Below are 20,088 nucleotides of genomic sequence, written 5' to 3'. Positions count from 1 at the left end.
AACCCCTCCTTGGGTTTCCAAGGCAGTATCTCTGTGGAAGTAGATTGTCTGATCTTCCTTCCAAGGAATGGCCAGTGGGTTTGAACCACCAGCCTTTTGGTTAGCAGTCAAATGTTTTAGGCACTATGCCGCCAGAGCTCCTGCTTATGTACAACCAAAAACCTCATGGGATTTGGTTCCTTGGTTTGGAGCTTTAGGGTTATGATTTCATGAAACATCCCACTTAATTGGTCAAATAATGTAGTTAGTGCTTCTAATCTACCTCCTAGTTCCTTGCATAATACCTGGGGTCTTAAAAGCTTGTAAGCAGCCATCCAATGCACAACAGTTGCTCTCTGTCTACCTGCAATAGAGGAAGGAGAGTCAGAAATAGGCGGAGGATAAGAAGTGTATGGCTGACTGCCTCTATGAGCAGCTGCCTCCTTTGCCAGGAGACCAGAAGAACTGGATGATGCCTGCCTGTAATTACTGAACACTTTGATCAAAGATTCCATAGAAGACTCTTGACCAAAAAGGGGAGAATGCAGAATAGCATTTCAAATTCTCGGGGACTCTAGACTTTCTGGAGCCATAGAGGGTGGATGGACTCCTGAAACTACCTGTGGTGGTTAAGTCTGTGTGTCAACTTGGCTGGGCCTGGTTGAGTGGCTGGGCAGCTAGATGTAGTTATTCCCCATGGTGAGACTGGTAATAAACTCCATGGTGGAATCAAAGCAGCTGAGTAGCTGCTTTGGGTACGTGGTCTGCTTTCTGTATATAAGAAGCAACTTTGAGAATGGTCCCTAGCCTATGGCATGCTTGGACCCTGCATGTAGCCGTGTCATAGTTCAGCAGCCTGGCATTCTCTGCCAACCTTGGAACTTACAGTGGATTTGAATTAATGGCCTGCCTTGTGGATTGGTAACATCAGGACTGTGCCATTTTATTTGTTCACCTTGGGCTTGTTAGCCTCAGCAGCTAGTAGCTGCTGAAGTGAAGAGATGCCTCTAGCTTCAGTGGGCTGGGAGCAGGAGGCATGGCTGAAGCCCAAAGTCGAATTTGCTCTGCAAACTTTCACCCAAATCACAATTTGAAAAAAAAACAAAAGAAAGAAAGAAAAAGAACTATCTATATGAGATCAAATTGACAAAAGGAGGGTGAGAATGGTTGTACAACTCAAAGAATGTCATCAATGTCACTTTCACACAGCCCCTAGATCCTGGCATTTGAACTTGGACTTCTAGTCTTCCAAATTGTAAAAATAAACTCCTGTTTGTTAAGGCCATCCCCACTGGTGGTATATTCTTGTCAGAGCAGCACTAGGTAACCAGAACAATACTGCCCTGAGATAATCTTTAAACCTTAAACCAAAAATATTCCCTGAAGCCTTCTTAAAACCAAAAATAATTTAGCTTAACTAGTAAAAAGTATTTTCCTGGAGTATTATGCTCTTAAGAACTATCTATATGTGGGTGGACAGGCTGAACTATTAGGTATGTCTATGCAACAGGGAGTGTACCCAAGACCATATTTAGGGTTGGCAGACAATGGTTCTACAAGTGTATTTGTGTGTTCTGTAAGAATTCTCAGGTATATAGTAGAACTGACAAGGGACAAGGTTGTAGTCACTTCTTGGTCACAGCCAGCTACCCAGAGGGAGTGAGCAGTTAAACCTGTGGGCTCAGGACCATAGTTGCAGGGGACATCAAGCTTAATTGGCATAACATACTACATAAAACATTGTTCCACCTCCTACTTTGGTGAGTAGCAACTGGGATCTTAAAAGCTTTCAAGCAGCCATCTAGACACAATGATGGGTCTCTCCTCATCCAGAGCAAACAAGAATGAAGAAAACCAAAGATTCATGGGAACAATTAGTTCTGATGACTGGTACACCATGCAATCCACAGCCTATACGACTATGAGACCAGAAGAACTAGATGGTGCCTGGCTATCACTGTCAACCACTTGGAAGGGTATCTATGTAGGAGATCCTGGATAGAGAGGGAGAACAATGTGGAACAAAACTCAAAATCATTTGGAAAAAAAACAAGGGGACCAGGTTTGCTGGTCTGATAGAGCCTGGTGGAATCACTGAGACTATGGCCCCTAGCTGCCCTTCAAGTCTGGAATTTAACCCACACCTGTGGCTTCCAAATAAAAGACAGGCATATGAGTTGAACATTTACCTCAGGTAGATAACACTCCTTGGAGGGAACAATCATGGGAGAAAGAAGGGCTGTGTATGCACAGGGAGACAGCTCACGGGGAAAAAGTGCATGGAGGGATGGACACAGGGAAGAGGTAACTATTGGAAGGAAGTAGGGGGGGAGCTCTTGCATTATGGTAAATTGTAGTCAATGTCATGAGACAAAGTGTATGTGAACTACTGTATGGGAAGTGAATTTGCTCTGTAAACTTTTACCCAAATCACAATTTAAAAAAAAAAAAAAAAAGAAAGAAAGAAAAAGAACTATATGAGATAAAACTGACAATGCCAAGTTGAAAAATTAGATGGGAACCTTAAGGGCAGTACTTTACATTAACAAGGGAGGAACAACTCGGAAAAGGAGGGTGAGAATGGTCGCATGACTCAAAGAATGTCATCAATGTCACTAAATGGTACGTGTAGAAACTATTCAATTGGTGGATGTTAGCTGTGTATATTTTCAACATCAACAACAAAATAAATAAATTTTTTGAAAAATAAAATAAGAATGTGCACCTTGAACACTGATCTCTTTTAAAGATTCATCTAAATCAGATCAAATTGACAACAGTAAGTCTAAAGCACAGATGAGCAGTTCTAAGGGGCGGTGAGTCTACGTCAATGGAGGTGAAACACTATAGGAAGAAATAGCAAGAATGTGACATCACATGGAGAACATGGTCAGTGTCATTGAACTATACCTGTGTGTAGCAATTGTCAAATGTGTATATGATCAGCCATGTATATTTTCATCAAAATTAAATGTGTTGTTGTTGGGTGTCCTCTAGTCAATTTTAACTCACAGCAACCTCAAGTGACAAAAACTGCCTTATACAGTTTTCTAGGCCATAATCTTTATGGGAGCAGATCACCAGGTCTTTTTCCTGCAGAGCCGTTGGGTAGGTTCAAACCACCAACCTTTTGGTTAACAGCCCAGTGCTTAACCATTGCACTATTGGGGCTCCTCAAAATAAAATGGATATTAAAAAAAAAAAAAGCCAATGGTGCTCTCACGAGGATCCTACTCGGGCCCCCAGCACTGTCTACTCTGCCCCTCCCTGAAAGCTCCCCTAAACTATCCAGTCTCTCACTTCCTGCCTGCCTATGAAGCTTTAGCTGCCTTGTGTCCCATCCCCTCAACACCTTGCTGAGAGCAGAGCAATCATCCATGTGAGAGGAGAGGTGAAACAGGAGGGGAGAATAGTCTATGCACCACCCTACTGGAAATCACAGAGGCATTGACAGGGCCTAGCGTTTTGGCTGAGGATGGAGATTCCAGACAGTGGATAACAACAGGAGTCCCTGGGTGGTCATCCAGTTAAGCACTCGACTACTAATTGAAAGGTCGACAGTTCAAACCCACCCAGAGGTCCCTCAGAAGACATGCCTGGCAATCTGCTTCTGAAAGATGAGAGCCCTGAGAACCCGATGGAGCAGTTCTACTCTGCACACGTGGGGTCTCCATGAATTGGAATCAATTTGGCAGTCAGTTTGGTTTTGGGGGTTTTGGCGAAGAATACTGAAGGTACCATGGACTGCCAGAAGAACTAACAGATCTGTCCTGGACGAAGTGCAGCCGGAATGCTCCTTGGAAGCGAGAATGGCCAGATTTCGTCTCACCTACTTTGGTCATGTTGTCAGAAGGGACCATTCCCTGGAGAAGGATGTCATGCTTGGTAAAGTGGAGGGTCACGGATAAAGGGGAAAACCCTCAACAAAATGGGTTGACACAGTGGCTGCAACGATGGGCTCAGGTACAGCAAGGATTGTGAGGCTGGCACAGGACCGGGCAGTGTTTTGTTCTGTTGCACACAGGGTTGCTGGGAGTCAGAGCCAACTCAGGGGCTCTAACAACATGACAGAAAAAGAAATGGCAGGACTCCCTCACCCCTCTAGCTCCTCCCAGAACAGGTGGGGCTGGAATTGCAGGTCACAAAACCCTTCCCCAGGTGATAATGGTGGGAAAAGTCCCCAAGAGACAGTCCTTGACACCCTAAAGGAGGCAAGTGGGAAAGAGGGTGGCTCTGGGGCACATTCACCTCCCCATGGATAATGGGCATTGGCAGCTGGTGAGGGCACCCAGGCCCTTCCCTGACAGAGCAACGCATCACATAACCACAGTCTGTGCCAAATGTCAACTGTGTTGTGCAGCCCTTACCCCCCACCCCATTCGCGAAAACCAAAGGCGCCCCTTCCGGAGAAGAAAAACAAGGGCGCCTCGTCATTAATAGCGCTGGCGGCAAGGTAAAGCCGCCCGCCTGCTCCGGCGCCCCCGCACCCATAATTATGCCAGCGAGGCTTTCATCCCCACGCGCGCACACGGAAAGTTTATTGTTGTATTCCGGCCTTTTTTCAGTCTCCTCTGCCTTTTATGCAAGGGGAAGGGTGCCAAGGGGTCAAAGCCTCCTCCTCCAACTCCTCTCCCTGCTTCAGTCCTTTCAGAAAAACACCCAAAGCCATAATTTGTCTTAGAATTTCTTTTGAAACAGCTACAAGAAAGACTAACGACTGCTCTTTTCCCTCTGTTTCTGATTCCAGCCATCCCTTTATCTGGCTTTCATTAGAGCCTTGGCTGCGCCTCTTTTGTGGGAGAGACTTGAGGGAGCCGAGGCAGTTTCCCAGTTGCTGTGATGTTGCTAAAGATTAAAAAGGAGCTTTGAAGCTGCACCAGTTCTCTCTGCGCCCCCTTGGTACGGGACCTCAGAAAGACCCAAGCCATCTGGCAAACCTGACATAAAGACAAAATAAAGTGATTGAAACAGTCTCTTCAAAGTCACAACGGCAGATTTGTTGATTTGGGCATTATCTTTCATGCGACGCCCTCAGAAGTCACCAGAACACCTAGGTAATCTCGGGCAGGCCTGACTGGAGTGGATGGAGCCTGCCAGGCCGTGCCTCCGAAAGGGGCACGGCCTGGTGGGGGCTGAAGGACAGACTAAAGGCCTGCTGGAGGTGGGGCCCAGGAAACGCAACAATTGGATCCAGAGCTGGAGGCGTGGCCGTGGTATACAGTGAGAGGCCTGTGAGGCCCAGCCCCCTCCCTGGTGTCCCACCTTGGGAGGGGCCGAGACCCCAGCTAGACTGAAGCTGATGGGAGGCTGCTCTGAGCAGGAGAGGAGTGTCTGGGAGATGAAAGGCCACTGCCCTAATTACAACCCTGCAGCCCGTTAGTTCCGCCCTGGCAGCTTCCATATCAGAACTGGCTTCTCACGGCTCCTGGCTGGGCAAGGCTGGGCAGATGGCTGTCTGCCGGACCCATGGGAAGGCTTCCTTCGGCAGACAGAGCCTTGGACAAGGGAAGATTCTGGAGGCACAGGACCAAGGGCAGGTCCAACCCAGTCCTGCATTAATGCCCCACCTGACACCCACCTACCCTGGAAGTCTGACCCTCTCTGAGCTTCAGCTTGCCTTTCTGCAAAAGGGACAGGGTCTACCTGAACAGGAAAGGATTTCCTCTTGCCCTGTTGGGTACCAGCACCCAGAGCCCACAGTTTTATATCATGGGTGTTCCATTGGCCTAAAAGGGAGGCTGAAGGAGATGGAATCAGAGCCAGTACTACAACTGAACCCAAACCCACTGCCATTGAGTCAATTCTGACTCATAGTGACACTTTAGGACAGGGTAGACCTGCTCCATGGGGTTTCCAAGGCTATAAATCTTTATGGAAGCAGACTACCTCATCTTTCTCCCACAGAGAGGCTGGTGGGCCTGAACCCCCAACCTTTTGGTTGGCAGCCTAATGCTTTAACTCTACACCACCAGAGCTCCTTTACAATTGAACAGGAACACTGAATTTCAGTCCAGGAATTTGGGGGACACCACCCCACAAACAAATCTACCTCACATAATCTCTTCCACTGCTGATGTGACCTTAAGCAAATCATCCCTCCTCTTGGTCTCAGTTTCCCTAATTGTAAAAGTCAATGGTTTGAATGCACCAGAGATATACAGGTGCTAGGAAGAACTGAATGAGGTACAGTGAACATTCCTGACAGGGTCAAAATGGGCAAAGGGTCAAAGAAGCTGCTGAATGGGTAGCTCTCCGGGTGTCCCCTTTGCTCCAGGCAGGGCTTCTCTGCTTTTATCTGTTATACACACTGGACTTCAGGGAGGATCTCGGGCCTTTTTTCTAAGGTCTCGCCGATTAAAACACATGTTCTAGAGGCTTTCTGCTCCTTCTGACCTCATTTAATCTCTGATTCTGATCAGATCCTGATGAGCTGAACTAAGAATGAAACTTCATTCTATGCAGTTTCAGCAAAATAATGAGTTCACAAAATCTACCCAGGAAGTAACGAGCGAGAATCTATTAAAGAATTTCCTATCAAGAGGATATAACACGTGACTAGCTGTCATCAAGTCGACTGCAACTCACGGCGACACCACGTGTGTCAGAGTGGAACTGTGCTTCACAGAGTTTGCAACGGCTGATTTTTCAGAAGTAGACCCCCAGGCCCTTCTTCCAAGGTACTCTGGGTGGAGTCAAACCTCCAACCCTTTGGTCAGCGGCTGAACCCGTGAACTGTTGGCCCAATCCAGGGACTCTTCAAATACCAGACACATAAAAGATTTCTGGAGAATGTCCACACACATAGGCGACTTGACAAGTCGCCATCTTGTTTGTAAGCCCATAGAAGGCCTGGCCCAAGAAGAAAGGGCCTCTGATCAAAGACCTGGGGGCTAGTTCATCCACCTTTGCTTCCCTCCTCTGGACAGATGTTGGACCAGCGTCCCAGCTCCTCCTTCCTCCCCTGTCCCCTTCAGAGGGCCCAGAAGGAAACTTCTCATCACACCTGGCCCCCAACTGCCCTTCCTTCCTCCCAGAAGCACAGCTGGCCTTGGTGCCAGGGTGGGAGGCTCACAGAAGAGATTTCCAGGCACCTTGGCAGTGACGTGCCACCCTAAGGTTAGGCTTCCATCTGTGTGTCCTCCTAAGGGAAGAGGAAATCTAGCTCCTTGGAGAGGCAGGGCCACAGAAGAGGACACATGGCAGGGGGTGGCCTATCCACCAGTCCCTCAAGGGACCTATCCAGGTAGACAACAATTTATCCTCTTCTAAGCATGCCTCCCTGTCTTCTCTGTCTCGTAAACTCTTACCCATCCTTCAAAACCCATCTCCAATGACATGCCATCTGTGAAGCTTTTCTGAGTTTCCTGTTCCCTCAGCACTCATGTCATTTCATCTACATCTCTCTTGGGTAGCTCTGGAATTGAAAAACAATACATTTTCCAGGAAAATGTAGACATCTTGAAGTCAAGGATGTCAGGTCAAATCCCAGCTGCTTTATTCACTAGCTATGAAACATTCAACAGGTCACTTTGACTCTCTGAGCTTCAATTTCCTCATCCTCATTCCTTATCCCCTAAAGTAATACAAGTGAGAGAGACTAAAACTCTTGTTCAACACATAGAGGCACTCAAGAGAAGTGAACTTCATGTCTTCCCTATTGGACTGTGAGGTCTCAAGGACAGGATCCAGGTCTTGGGTCACTCACTCATTCATTCATTTGGTCATCACCACTGAGTTCCTTTCAAGGACCACACACTGAGCCTGCAACTGGTTACATATCAGTTCAATAGACACTGTCTGGGCACCCATAAATCTCATAGCTGGCCTTCTTTGCCCATGTAACTCCAGCACCTTCTTTGGCTGACAAGTTCACCACAGTTTGAAAACAAGGATTCCCAGGTGGGCAGCTCTGCAAAGTCCAGGCTGAAAGTTGCCTGCACACAAGGATGGTGAGCAGGCCTCGCTCCTGCACTAGGCGTCCACTGGGGTCCTTGACTGAACACTCCAAAAAAGAGAGAGATGAAGAGGCACCATCATCCCCAATGTTGAGGGGCTCCTGGCCTAAAGGGGGAGACACTCACCTTATCTCTGGGGAAACGCACAGTTTCAACCTTGGGAAGCTCCCAATCTGAAAGAGGAGTGACGTTTTCCTGATGTCGGAGACTCCTAGTCTGATAGCCACACTTGGTAAAGTGGAGGGTCAGTGGAAAAGGGGAAGATCTTCAATGAGATGGATTGACACAGTGGCTGCAATGATGGGCTCAGAGTAGCAGGGATTGTGAGGCTGGTGCAGGACCAGATGTAGGACCTGGACCAACGTAGGACCTACAACGTAGGGTCACTGAGGCAGAATCGACTCAATGGGACCTAACAACAACAGTCTGACAGCAGATAGTGGAGTCACACTTTCCCTGCTACTGGTAACTTTTAGTCCAATAGAGAGACACAGTTATCCCTGACCCTGGAATTCCTAGTTTGATGGAGGTGACTCATGTCTCCCATCTTTGCCCTTTCTAACACTGATGGGGCTGAGACTGTCCCGACAGCAGAAGAGCATCTCCTCTGATGTGAGAGGCAGTCTGTGCCCATAGATAACAGGAATCAGATAAACAAAACATGGGGGGGGGGGTGAGATCACACAGAGTCCCTTTGAAATGCTAGCTGTGCAATGTCTCTGTCAGTCGGTGGACTCAGAAGTGATATTCCTGGCTCTGCAGATGCACCATCCTAATCCACAGGGCTGGACACAAGTGACAGACTCGTCAGCCTCACAAACACCCAGCCAAACTCCCTCACCAAAGAATCCAAACAGAGCGGGCCTCAGGCCCCGTTGCTAGCGTCTCCTGCCAGCCTTGCCAGGGGAGGCTTTCTCACGATCAGAGACATCTGGGCTGGCCCAGCTCCCAGAGGCCACTGACATGAAAAGCGAGGGGCTTGGCGGAAACACCATCTGCACATCATAAAGCCCTCGGTGGTTCCCAGAGGCCGCCTCCAGCTGTGGCTGCTGCACTGCCCGCTGCCCTAGAGGAGCCGAGGACAGTACCAAGTGGCTGGGTAGGGGAGGCCGGGATGAAAGAGCAACATCCCAGGGGGGTGAGCAAGACTGGAGTTCTCCCACCTGGCACCTAGGCATTTTGGAAATAAATGTCACCTGGTTGGTCTCCCTGTCACTGCCTTCAACCCCACTGGGTTATGCCTATCCTTGACTTGGTGACACAGGACAGTACACAGTAGTGGTTATGCATGCACATTCTGGAGTTATATTGCCTGGGTTCAAATCCCAGCTCCACTCCTTAGATGAATGAACTGACTTCACTGAGCCTCAGTTTGCATATCTGTGAATTGGAGATGATAATAATCATATCCAAAGCATGGGGTGATTGTGAGAATTAAAAGAAGTAATATATGTACACTTTGTATAGTAGAGCTGACAAGGGACAAGGTTGTAGTCACTTCTTGGTCACAGCCAGCTACCCAGAGGGACCGAATAGTTGAACCTGTGGGCTCAGGACTGTGGTCACAGGGAACATCAAGCTCAATTGGCAAAACATTGTTCCACCTCCCACTTTGGTGAGTAGCAACTGGGATCTTAAAAGCTTGCAAGCAGCCCTCTAGATGCAACAATGGGTCTCTCCTCATCCAGAGCAAAGAAAAATGAAGAAAACCAAAGATTCATGGAAACAATTAGTCCTTGTGACTGGTACATCATGTGATCCTCAGCCTATATGACTATGAGACCAGAAGAACTAGATGGTGCCCAGCACCACTGTCAACTACTCGGAGGGGGATCTATGTAGGTGATCCTGGATAGAGAGGGAGAACAATGTGGAACAAAATTCAAAATCATTTGGAAAAATAAAAAGGGGGGGGACCAGGTTTGCTGGTCCAATACAGCCTGGTGGAACCACTAAGACTATGGCCCCTAGCTGCCCTTCAGGTCTGGAATTGAACCCACACCTGTGGCTTCCAGCCAAACAAAAGACAGGCATATGAGTTGAACATTTACCTGAGGTAGATACACTCCTTGGAGACAACAATCATGGGAGAAAGAAAGGCTGTTTATGCACAGGGAGACAGCTCAGGGGGCAGGAGTACATGGGGGGATGGACACAGGGAAGAGGTGACTATCGGGAGGAAGTGGGAGGGGAGCTGTTGTATTGGGGTAAATTTCAGTCAATGTCATGAGACAATGTTTGTGCGCACTGCTGTGTGGAAAGTGAATTTGCTCTGTAAACTTTCAGCCAAATCACAATTAAAAAAAAAGAAGAAATAATATGTGCACACTTTAAAAAAAAAAAAAAATCAAGCTCACTGCTGTCGAGCCGATTTGACTCAAAGTGATCCCTCCTTACATTTCTGAGGTGGTATCTCTCTGGAAGCAGATTGCCCAGTCTTCCTTCTGAGGACTGGCTGGTGGGTTTGAACCACCAGCCTTCTGGTTAGCAGTCAAATGCCTTAGGCACTACACCACCAGAGCTCACTATAGGTACAGTTAGGATGTGTGCGTATGTTATATTTCAATAAAATTCCATTATAAAAGCGGTAATGTGTGTCCCATGCCTAATTTGGGAGCTCTGGTAGTGTAGTGCCTAAGGCATTTGACTATTAACAGAAGGCTGGTGGTTCAAACTCACCAGCCACTCTTCAGAAGGAAGACTGGGCGATCTACTTCCATAGTGATATCGCCTCAGAAACCCAAGGAGGGGTTGCTATGAGTCGGATCCCACTCGAAGGCTGTGAGTTTGGTTTTTTGGTTTTTTGATGCCTAACTTACAGTAAGCCCTCAGTCATTACTGGCTCTGGTTATTATCATTATTATCACCACCTCTGGACCCTCTTGGAGCAAGCTTGAAGGGTGGAGTTGTTGAGAATGTTCCATTGGCCACTCTGCCCAAGGCCCCACTTTCAGAGACTTCCCTCCCCTGTGGCTCATGGCCACAGATAATTGGATGAGGAGTGGCACCTGACCCAAGGGCAGCTCATCTGTTGGCAGTTGAGCAGAGCTAATCAGAGTCTCTGGGGAGAATTTGAACTGGGGTCCAGCTGTCAGGTCACGTGAAGGAATGACTGCATTGGGCCTGTGGAAGCAAAGGAAGGAGGCAAAGAGGAGGAGAAAGAGACAGAGCAAACAGATCAGCAGCTCCCTGGGAGCTCACAGGCAAGGGTGTTGTTGTGTGCCCTTGAGTCAATTCTAATTCATAGCCATCCTATAAAACAGAGTAGAACTGCCCCAAGGAGTTTCCTGGGCTGTAATCTTTACAGGAGCAGATCGCCGGTGTTTTCTCCCTCAGAGAAGCTGGTGGCTTTGAACTGCTAACCTTTTGGTTAGCAGCCAAGAGCTTAGCTCCTAACAAGGGTGGCAGTACAGTGGAAAGAATAACTACTACTGTTTCAACCTGGAGTCCCTGAGTGGTACAAATGGTTAATGTACTCATCGGCCAACCAAAAAGTTTGGAGGTTCAAGTCCACACCCAGAGGTTCCTCAGAAGAAGGTCCTGAAACAATCTACTTCTGAAAATCAACCACTGAAAACCTACTCTTTGTTCTCCTCTCATACTCATGGGTCATCATGAGTTGAAATTACCCTCAACAGCACTGGAAAGAAAGCAAAATTTGTTTCAACTGTATCATCAGATCAATGAGATGCTACCAATTATAGGACATGACATTATTATTATTATTATTATTTTATTAGGATTTGGGTGAAGATTTACAGAGTAAATTCACTTTTCATACAGCAGTTCACATATACTTTGTCTCATGTCATTGACCAAAATTTACAATGCAGCAGCTCCCCTCCCACTTCCTCCCCATAGTTACCTCCTCCCAGTGTCCATCCCTTCATACTCTTCTGCACCCTGAGAGGCCCATTGTCTGCCAACCCTGTATATGATCTTGGATACACTCTCCATTTAGACATACATAATTGTTTAGCTTGTTCACCCATCTATCCATCCCTATACCCATGTTTGCTTTCATTGACAACTCAGTATTGTATTTGCAAAGGGGTTCATATTTGTTGTTTGTACTGCCCATGTAACTCTCTCTGTCTTTCTCATCCTCAATGCTGCCATATTGGTCACTCCCATTTGGTACATTGCCCTTCTCTTCACCCAAATCAATATTTATCTCTATCTATCTAACAGCATTCCCCCCCTTCCCTCCCACCCCTGGTAACCAACAAAGAAAATGTCCTCCAATATATAAACCTTTCCTTAACTTTCACAATAACGAGGACATGACATTATTTTATAGAGCCACCAAGCAAAAATAAAAGGTGCCCATTAAATTATATTACATCATCGACTATAAGATTCATCTCAGTGTCAGAGACACAAAATACATATTTTTAAAAAATGCATCTTAGAACTGATGGGCAATGGTAACATTCTTATAGTTATAAAGGGTTTTTCATATATATTATCCATTAACTGCTAAATACAAACTTGTGGAAGTAAAATGGAAAATAACCCCATTTTCTATTCCATGAAATTGTATGCAGAGAGGTTAAATGACTTGTTCCAAATCCCTAAGCTACTAAATGGTCAAAATGGGACTGCCTAGTTGCAGAGCCACACCGCCACTGAGTCTCCCTGGCCAACTTCTTTGACTCCTGGGCCTCTTTTTACCAAATATGGATTATCCCAGGGCTCAAAACCAACAGGAAGCTAAAACATAGCCATCTTCTGCAGCCCTCTCCTTCTCCTCTGCCCACACACACACACATGCCCAAGCTTAATGTAGTTCCCTTCCCAGGACCTCTTTCACCTTCCAAGCAAAGCCATCCTCCTTAGACCATGAGCTGATGGTATCATTGCCCACTCACTCCAACTCCTCTTAAGGTTCCTGATGTGGTGAGCACTTCCCAAACCTGGGTCCCTATCAAAGACTCTATTTGTAAAAGTCCAGGACCTTGCCCCCTTGGAACACCTTACATTAGAGCCAATCAGAAGTAGTTTATATGATGGTTTCCTCATATATGTGCCTAAATGACCCCAGGCAGAGAATCAGCATTAGCTTCAACCTACACAGGCTGCACAGGCGTGCAATTTGTGTTTGGTTTAATGCTCTACTATTGCTGTCATGGAATTCTTAATAATTTTTTAACCAACAGCTCACACGTTCATTTTGCACAGAGTCCCACAAAGTTACATAGCTGGCTCCACTAAGAATTGTCCCCAGTGTTCTTAAAAGCATATGAGCAAGGAGTCTGCCTTGGTGTCTCTACTCATGGGATTTCTGAGGTCACAGACTGCGTCCAGGTCATCTCTGTGTGCTCTGGGAGAGGCAGTGCTCATTCCTCTGGACAGAGGGTGTGTTCAAGGAGTATTAAATGAAAAAGAATGAAGGATGCTTTTGTGTACCCGTTGTGTACACGTTGGTATTCTAATTGATCAGGCCCATCTCTGTCTTCTTTTTGTTTCAAGTGACAGAAATTCAACCCAAACTAGACAAAACTAAACAGGGGCATTTATCAAGCCATTGGATTGAAAAGTGTAAAAATTTGATGAGCTTCAGGCTCAGCTAGATCCAGGGACTCAGGCTTTGTCACCAGGACACTGGCTTATGGCTCTGCTTCCTTGGACAGCATCTTCTACCAAAAGGTACCAGGCTTATGTGTCAAGTCAATTCCAACGCACAGCGACACCATGTGTGTCAGAGTCTTCCAAGCACTCACCTACCCAAACACACTTTTTTTGCCTTCCAAAACCATACGTGTGTGGTTAAATAGCAACAACAAACTCTCAGCAGTTCTAAGTCCAAATAACTCAACAACATTTTAAAATTTAGGCAACATAACAAAGCAAAAGTGGAAAATAAAACAGACCTCTAAATTCAGTTTCTCCACCTGTCTGGTGGAGTATATACTTTAAATAGATCTGGCTGAACTTCAGAAATTTTCTCCTGAGGCTGATGATGCCTGAGATTACAAGTCTTATCCCCAGTAGCCTTGGAAAGACAAGATCGCAGGTGAGAGAGAGGCAGAAAGCATTTTCTTAGTTGCATTTCCCAAGTAAATAGCAACATTGCCTCTCAATGAACAGGACAAGCGTCGATCAGGCCAATCAGAATTTAATTAGTAGGAAAGAGCCACTCTGTCAGCTCTTTCATGGTGACCATTTTGTGAAGCATGTTGTGTTTATTAAATACAATGTGTTTCTATTCAACAAGGAATTTGCCAGTCAAAAAAACAAAGACAGTTGCTGTCTAGTTGATTCTGACTCATGGCAATCCCATGTGTGTCATAATAGAACTGTGCTCCACAGGGTTTTCAATGGCTGATTTGTCAGAAGTAGATTTCTGGGCCTTTCTTCTGAGGCACTTGGGTGGACTCAAACCACCAACCTTTCAGTTATGGCAGTGAATGTGTTAACAGTTTGAACCATCCAGGGACTCCATCTGACTGTCAGCAAAAGTTTCTGCAGCAAGGTGCCTCAAGCTCCATTCGTATGTGGATGTATAACAGTCATACCCTCATTGTTCACATGCAATGTTAAGTCATTGCACCCTTAAAACATCATCCATGTAAGGCAAGGAGTATTTACCCCATACAACAGGTAGAGCAACTGAATATAGTGATCTGCTTTGGTTTTGCTTTTGCTTTGTTGCTTTGCCCTATCCAGCTCCCGTTCTCCCTAATCCTGTGGTAGCAACACCCTAATTTGCCTTGGAGGACCTCAACTTAGGCTATGTGGTTTAGGTGGCACCAGCCTCCCACTCCAGCTCCAGTGGTAGAGTTGTGATGTAGTCTTGGTTTATCACTGAATTCATCCCCCTCCTCTTGATTGTGATTAGTTGAGAAGTAAGCATATGATCTAAATTTCTCCAATCAAGTAACACGTGGCTTTTGCTGGACCACTGTAAAAGTCCATTCTTTTTCCTCTGCACTGAGATATGAGCATGTCAGCTTGGAGATGCTGGAGACCACTGGAGTCTGTCTGATTCGAGTCAGTGCAGAAGGAAGCAGAGTTAAGAAATACAGAGAGAAAGCCTGAATCTTATGGCATCATTTAAGCTCCTGAATGTAGCTACATGTGAAGACTAACCTTATTAGGGTTTATGTCACCACCAACCAAAAAATATTTTTGAAACTTTTTCATATTTATCTCTTGTTGTTAGGTGACTTATGTCAGTTCTGACTCATAGCGACCATATGTACAATAGAATGAAACTCTGCCCAATTCTGTGCCATCCTCACAATCGTGATTGTTTGAGCCCATTGTTGTAGCTACTGTATCAATCCATCTTGTTGAGGGTCTTGTTCTTTTTTGCTGACGCTCTACTTCACCAAGTATGGCGTCCTTCTCCAGGCACTGGTCGCTCTTGATCACTTGTCCAAAGTATGTGAGATAAGTCTCACCATCCTCGCTTCTAAGGAGCTTCTGCCTGTACTTCTTCCAAGACAGATTTGTTCATTCTTCTGATAGTCCACAGTACATTCAATGTTCTTTTCCAACATCACAATTCAAATGCATCATTTCTTCTCTAGCCTTTCTTATTCATCATCTGGCTTTTGCATGTATATGAGGTGATTGAAAATACCATGGCTTGGGTCAGGTGCACCTTAGCCCACAAAGTGACATCCTTGCTCTTTAACACTTTAAAGAGATCTTTTGTAGTATATACGCTAAAATGAGGAGCTTTGGTGGTATAATGCCTAAGGCACTTGACTGCTAACCAGAAGGCTGGTGGTTCAAACCCACCAGCCACTCCTCGGAAGGAAGGTTGGGCAATCTACTTCCGTAGTGATAATGCTTTGTGTATTACTTAGGTAATAAAGAGTTTAAAACTAAATAACTGATGCAAGAAAAATCTAAAACATACATATATATTTTCTCCTGTCTGCCACATGGTGACCGAGTGACAACAAAGACTGTCCTCCTGATTTCCAGTCTAGCATTCTTACCCTGTGTCATTTTCCAGATGATTTAATCCAGCTGCCTAGCCACACTCAAGTAACCTGAGTGGCTTTGTGGTCTGCTGAAAGACAGATACTTTTAAAATAAAGCCTGATCTTAACAGTGTTTTATCAGTAAATCAAGGACCCCTGGTGACATAATGGTTAAGCACTTAGTTGTTAACCAAATGGGTGGTAGTTAGAGCTCACCTGGCAATCTGCTTCTGTAAAGGATGTTGTTGTTGTTGTTGTCAAGTGCCGTCAAGTGCCGTCCAGTCAAGTCGTTTCCACTCATAGCGACCCCATGCACAGCAGAACAAAACACTGCCTGCTCCCACGCCAGCCCCACAATCCCTGCTATACTTGAGCCCATCATCGCAGCCATCTGTAAAGGATACAGCTTGGAAACTCTATGGGGGCAGTTCTACTTTCTTGTATAACATCGCATTGAGTCAGAATCAACTGCGAGGCACCTAAACATATCAACGTTGTTCGATCACAGAGCCATGGAAGAGGTCACACCATTCAGTGGTGTTCAGTAATGACTCCTTGTTTGAAATGAAGTCTTAAGCAGAACTACTACGTGTGAGATAGAAAAGCAGTAATGTGAATGTATTTTATTTTTTAAAAGTGAAACATTTTTTATAACATCAGTCAATGAAGATCTAAATTTTATGTGTTATGTGTTTCCAAGGTATGGAAATTGGTTATATATTTGCATATATGTAGTTTTTTAGCACAGTTTTTTTTTAATAGTTAAAAATATTTTTTTAAATAATTGGGGAAAATGAAAAGTTCCTCAAATTTTTTCCATTCTTCATCAGGCTTATGAGTTTAAAAAAAAAGACATTTGAGATTTTCTGGCTTTGTCAAAGGTCTCCTTTTGGTATCTAATTGTTCTAACTTTAGGGAGAGGATCCTGTTATCTTGTCCAAGCAATTAAAGTGTAGGTATAATCTAATGTTCTAGAATGGCGCATCTCACAGTTTAATACATATGTATGAATCACCAAGGCATCTTGTTAAAAATGTAAATTCTGATTCCACAGGTCTAGGGTGCAGCTTAAGAGTCTGTATTTCTCACAAGCTCCTAGGTGATGCTCATGCAGCTGGTCCATGGACCACACTTTGAGTACCAAAGCTCTAGAGGTCACAATAAAGGAGTACCGAGACTGTATGTCCTGAGGCAGGAAGATGAATATCTTTAACTAGTTTTTTTAAAAGTTGCTAGCTAGTGAATTCCAATTCATGTCAACCCCATGTGTGTCAAAGTAGAACTGTGACCCAATGAGTTTTCAATGGCTAACTTTTTGGAAGTAGACTTCTGAGTATCACTACCAAACTTTGATTTGGAAAATATCTAGAATGGCATACATCAAAATATCAACAGAAACTAGTAGGATTTGAGTGATGTTATATTTCTTTCTTATGCCAATCTATATTTCCAAATTTATCTATAATGAACATGTATTAACTAACTCAGTGCTGTCAAGTTGGATCCGACGCATAGCGACCCCTCCTCAGGTTTCCAAGGCAGTATCACTACAGAAGTAGATTGCCCAACCTTCCTTCCAAGGAGTGGCTGGTGGGTTTGAACCGCCAGCCTTCTGGTCAGCAGTCAAGTGCCTTAGGTACTTAGTTAAGTAATTAAAAACTAAACTGAATCAATAAAAAATATAACATATATATTTTTTGAATATAACTTTTATTAGACATGGACAAAACACTGGAAGCACTTTCACCAGAGCTCCCAGAACAGAGTTTGAACACAAATGGCTGAGTCCTTTGTCTATAGCCCTTTGTACACGGAGAGGATGCGGCCCAGTGAGGGAATGAGGCATGCCAAGGTCTCACTACAGATTTTGGCAGAGCCAGGACCACAAGACATTACAGATTTGGGTGATATGGTACAAGCTCACAGCCACAGTATGATAAGCATTTATCAAGTACACATCAAATTTCTATGAAGGAAATTTGAGCCTGGGCTCCATTCCCAGAGCAGGGCTCTAAGGAGCTATAGTATAACATGTGCCTGGGCCTGCAGGGCCATTTTGAACCTGCTGACTGTCTTTCCCACCCTGGGCTCCAAGAAAATGCCCAGCTATCTCTGAGGAGGTCATTTTATCCCACCAGTATTTATCCCACTGGTATTTCAAATACCGCAGGGTCACCTATGGTGGACAGGTTTCAGTAGAGCTTCTGAAGACAGCTGGGAAGAAGGACCTGGTCATCTACTTCTGAATAAACTGGTCACTGAAAACCTTACGGGTCATCACAAGATGACCCTCTCAGGTTGCAAGGCAATCAAAATATGCTGCCTCCTCTAATAAATTAGAGTCGACATTAATGATGTGGGTGGAGTAAAGATTTCGAGACCTTCACTAGCTGATGTGGAGCAACTCAAAATGGGAAGAAACAGTTGCAAACATACATTAATAAGTGGAAAATGGAATGTCCAAAAATTAGAAGTTGTCAAAAATGAAATGGAACACTTGAAGATTGATATCCTATGCATTAGTAAGCTGAAATGGACTGATATTGGCCATTTTGAATCAGACAATCATATGGTCTACCATGCTGAGAATGACAAATTGGAGAGGAATGGCATCTCATTCATCATCTTGGATGTTTCAAGATCTATACTGTAATACAAAGATATGATAGGATAATATGCATACACTTACAAGGAAGTCCAGTTAAAAATGACTACTATTCAAATTTACGCACCAACCCCTAATGCCAAAGATGAAGAAATTGAGGATTTTTACCAACATCTGCAATGTGAAATTGATCAAACATGCTATTAAGATGCATTGATAATTACTGATGATTGGAATGTGAAAGTTGAAAACAAAGAAAAAGCCTTGGTAGTTGGAAAATATGGCCTTGGTGATAGAAACAATGCTGGAAATGGCATGACAGACTTTTGCAAGACCAATGACTTATACACTGTCAATACTTCTTTTCAACAACATAAATTGTGACTATCCATGTGAATTTCACTGGATGAAATACACAGGAATCAAATCAACTACATCTATGGAAAGAGACAATGGAGAAGGTCAATATCATCAGTTGGAACAAGACCAGGGGCCAACTGCAGAACAGATCATCAATTGTGTGTGTACAAGTTCAAGATGAAGCTGAAGAAAATTAAAACAAGTTCATGAGAGCCAAAGTACAACTGAGGAGATCCTACCTGATTTTAGAGATGATCTCAAGAATAGATTTGATGCATTGAACATTAATGACCAAGACCAGAGAAGTTGTGGAATGACACCAAGGACATCATACATGAAAAAGGCAAAAGGTCATTAAAAATACATGAAAGAAAAGAAAAGACCAAAATGGATGTCAGAGAGACTCTGAAACTTGTTCATGAATGGAGAGTAGCTAAGGTGAATGGAAGAAATGATGAAGTAAAAGAGCTGAACATATGATTTCAAAGGGAAGCTCGAGAAGACAAAGCAAAATATTGCAGTAGAATGAAGACACGGAGTTAGAAAATCAAAAGGGAAGAACATGCTTGGCATTTCTCAAGCTGAAAGAACTGAAGTAAAGCTTCAAGTCTCAAGTTGCAATATTAAAGGATTTTAAGGGTAAATAAATGAATAACACAGGAAGCATCAAAAGGAGATGGAAAGAAGAGTAACCACAGGGAGGAAGTGGGAAGAGAGCTGTTACGTTATGGGGATTGTGGTCAATGTCATGAAACAAAACGTGTATGAACAGTTGCCTGGAAAATTAATTTGCTCTGTAAACATTCACCCAAATCACAATTAAAAAAAATTTTTTTTTTAAAAAAACTTTCTTAAGAAGTCAGCAAGGCATAGTAGAAACAGTATGGGATTTGCAGCAGACACAAGTTGCTTCAAATATTGGCTCCACCACTTGCTGTACTGTAGAGTAAGTTATTTACAGTCCAGACCTCATTTTTTTTCAGCCATGAAATGGAGATAATAATGCATAACTTGTATTTCTTTGATGATTAAATGAGATACCATATCAAAGTGTTTGATATAGCAAACTACAGTGAATGCAATATATTTGAAGGCACCGAAGGCACTATTTTCTCCATGGGAGCTTTGGTGGCATAGTGCCTAAGGCATTTGACTGCTAATCAGAAAGTTGGAGGTTCATACCCACCAGCCACTCCTTGGAAGGAAGGTTGGGCAATCTACTTCCGTAGTGATACCACCTCGGAAACACAAG

Source organism: Orycteropus afer, unplaced genomic scaffold (genome assembly GCF_000298275.1).
Source record: "Orycteropus afer afer isolate SDZICR_OR568_19922 unplaced genomic scaffold, OryAfe1.0 scaffold00009, whole genome shotgun sequence".
Lineage (NCBI taxonomy): Eukaryota > Metazoa > Chordata > Mammalia > Tubulidentata > Orycteropodidae > Orycteropus > Orycteropus afer.
The sequence above is the reverse complement of the archived record's forward strand: the minus strand, read 5'-3'. Positions refer to the sequence as shown.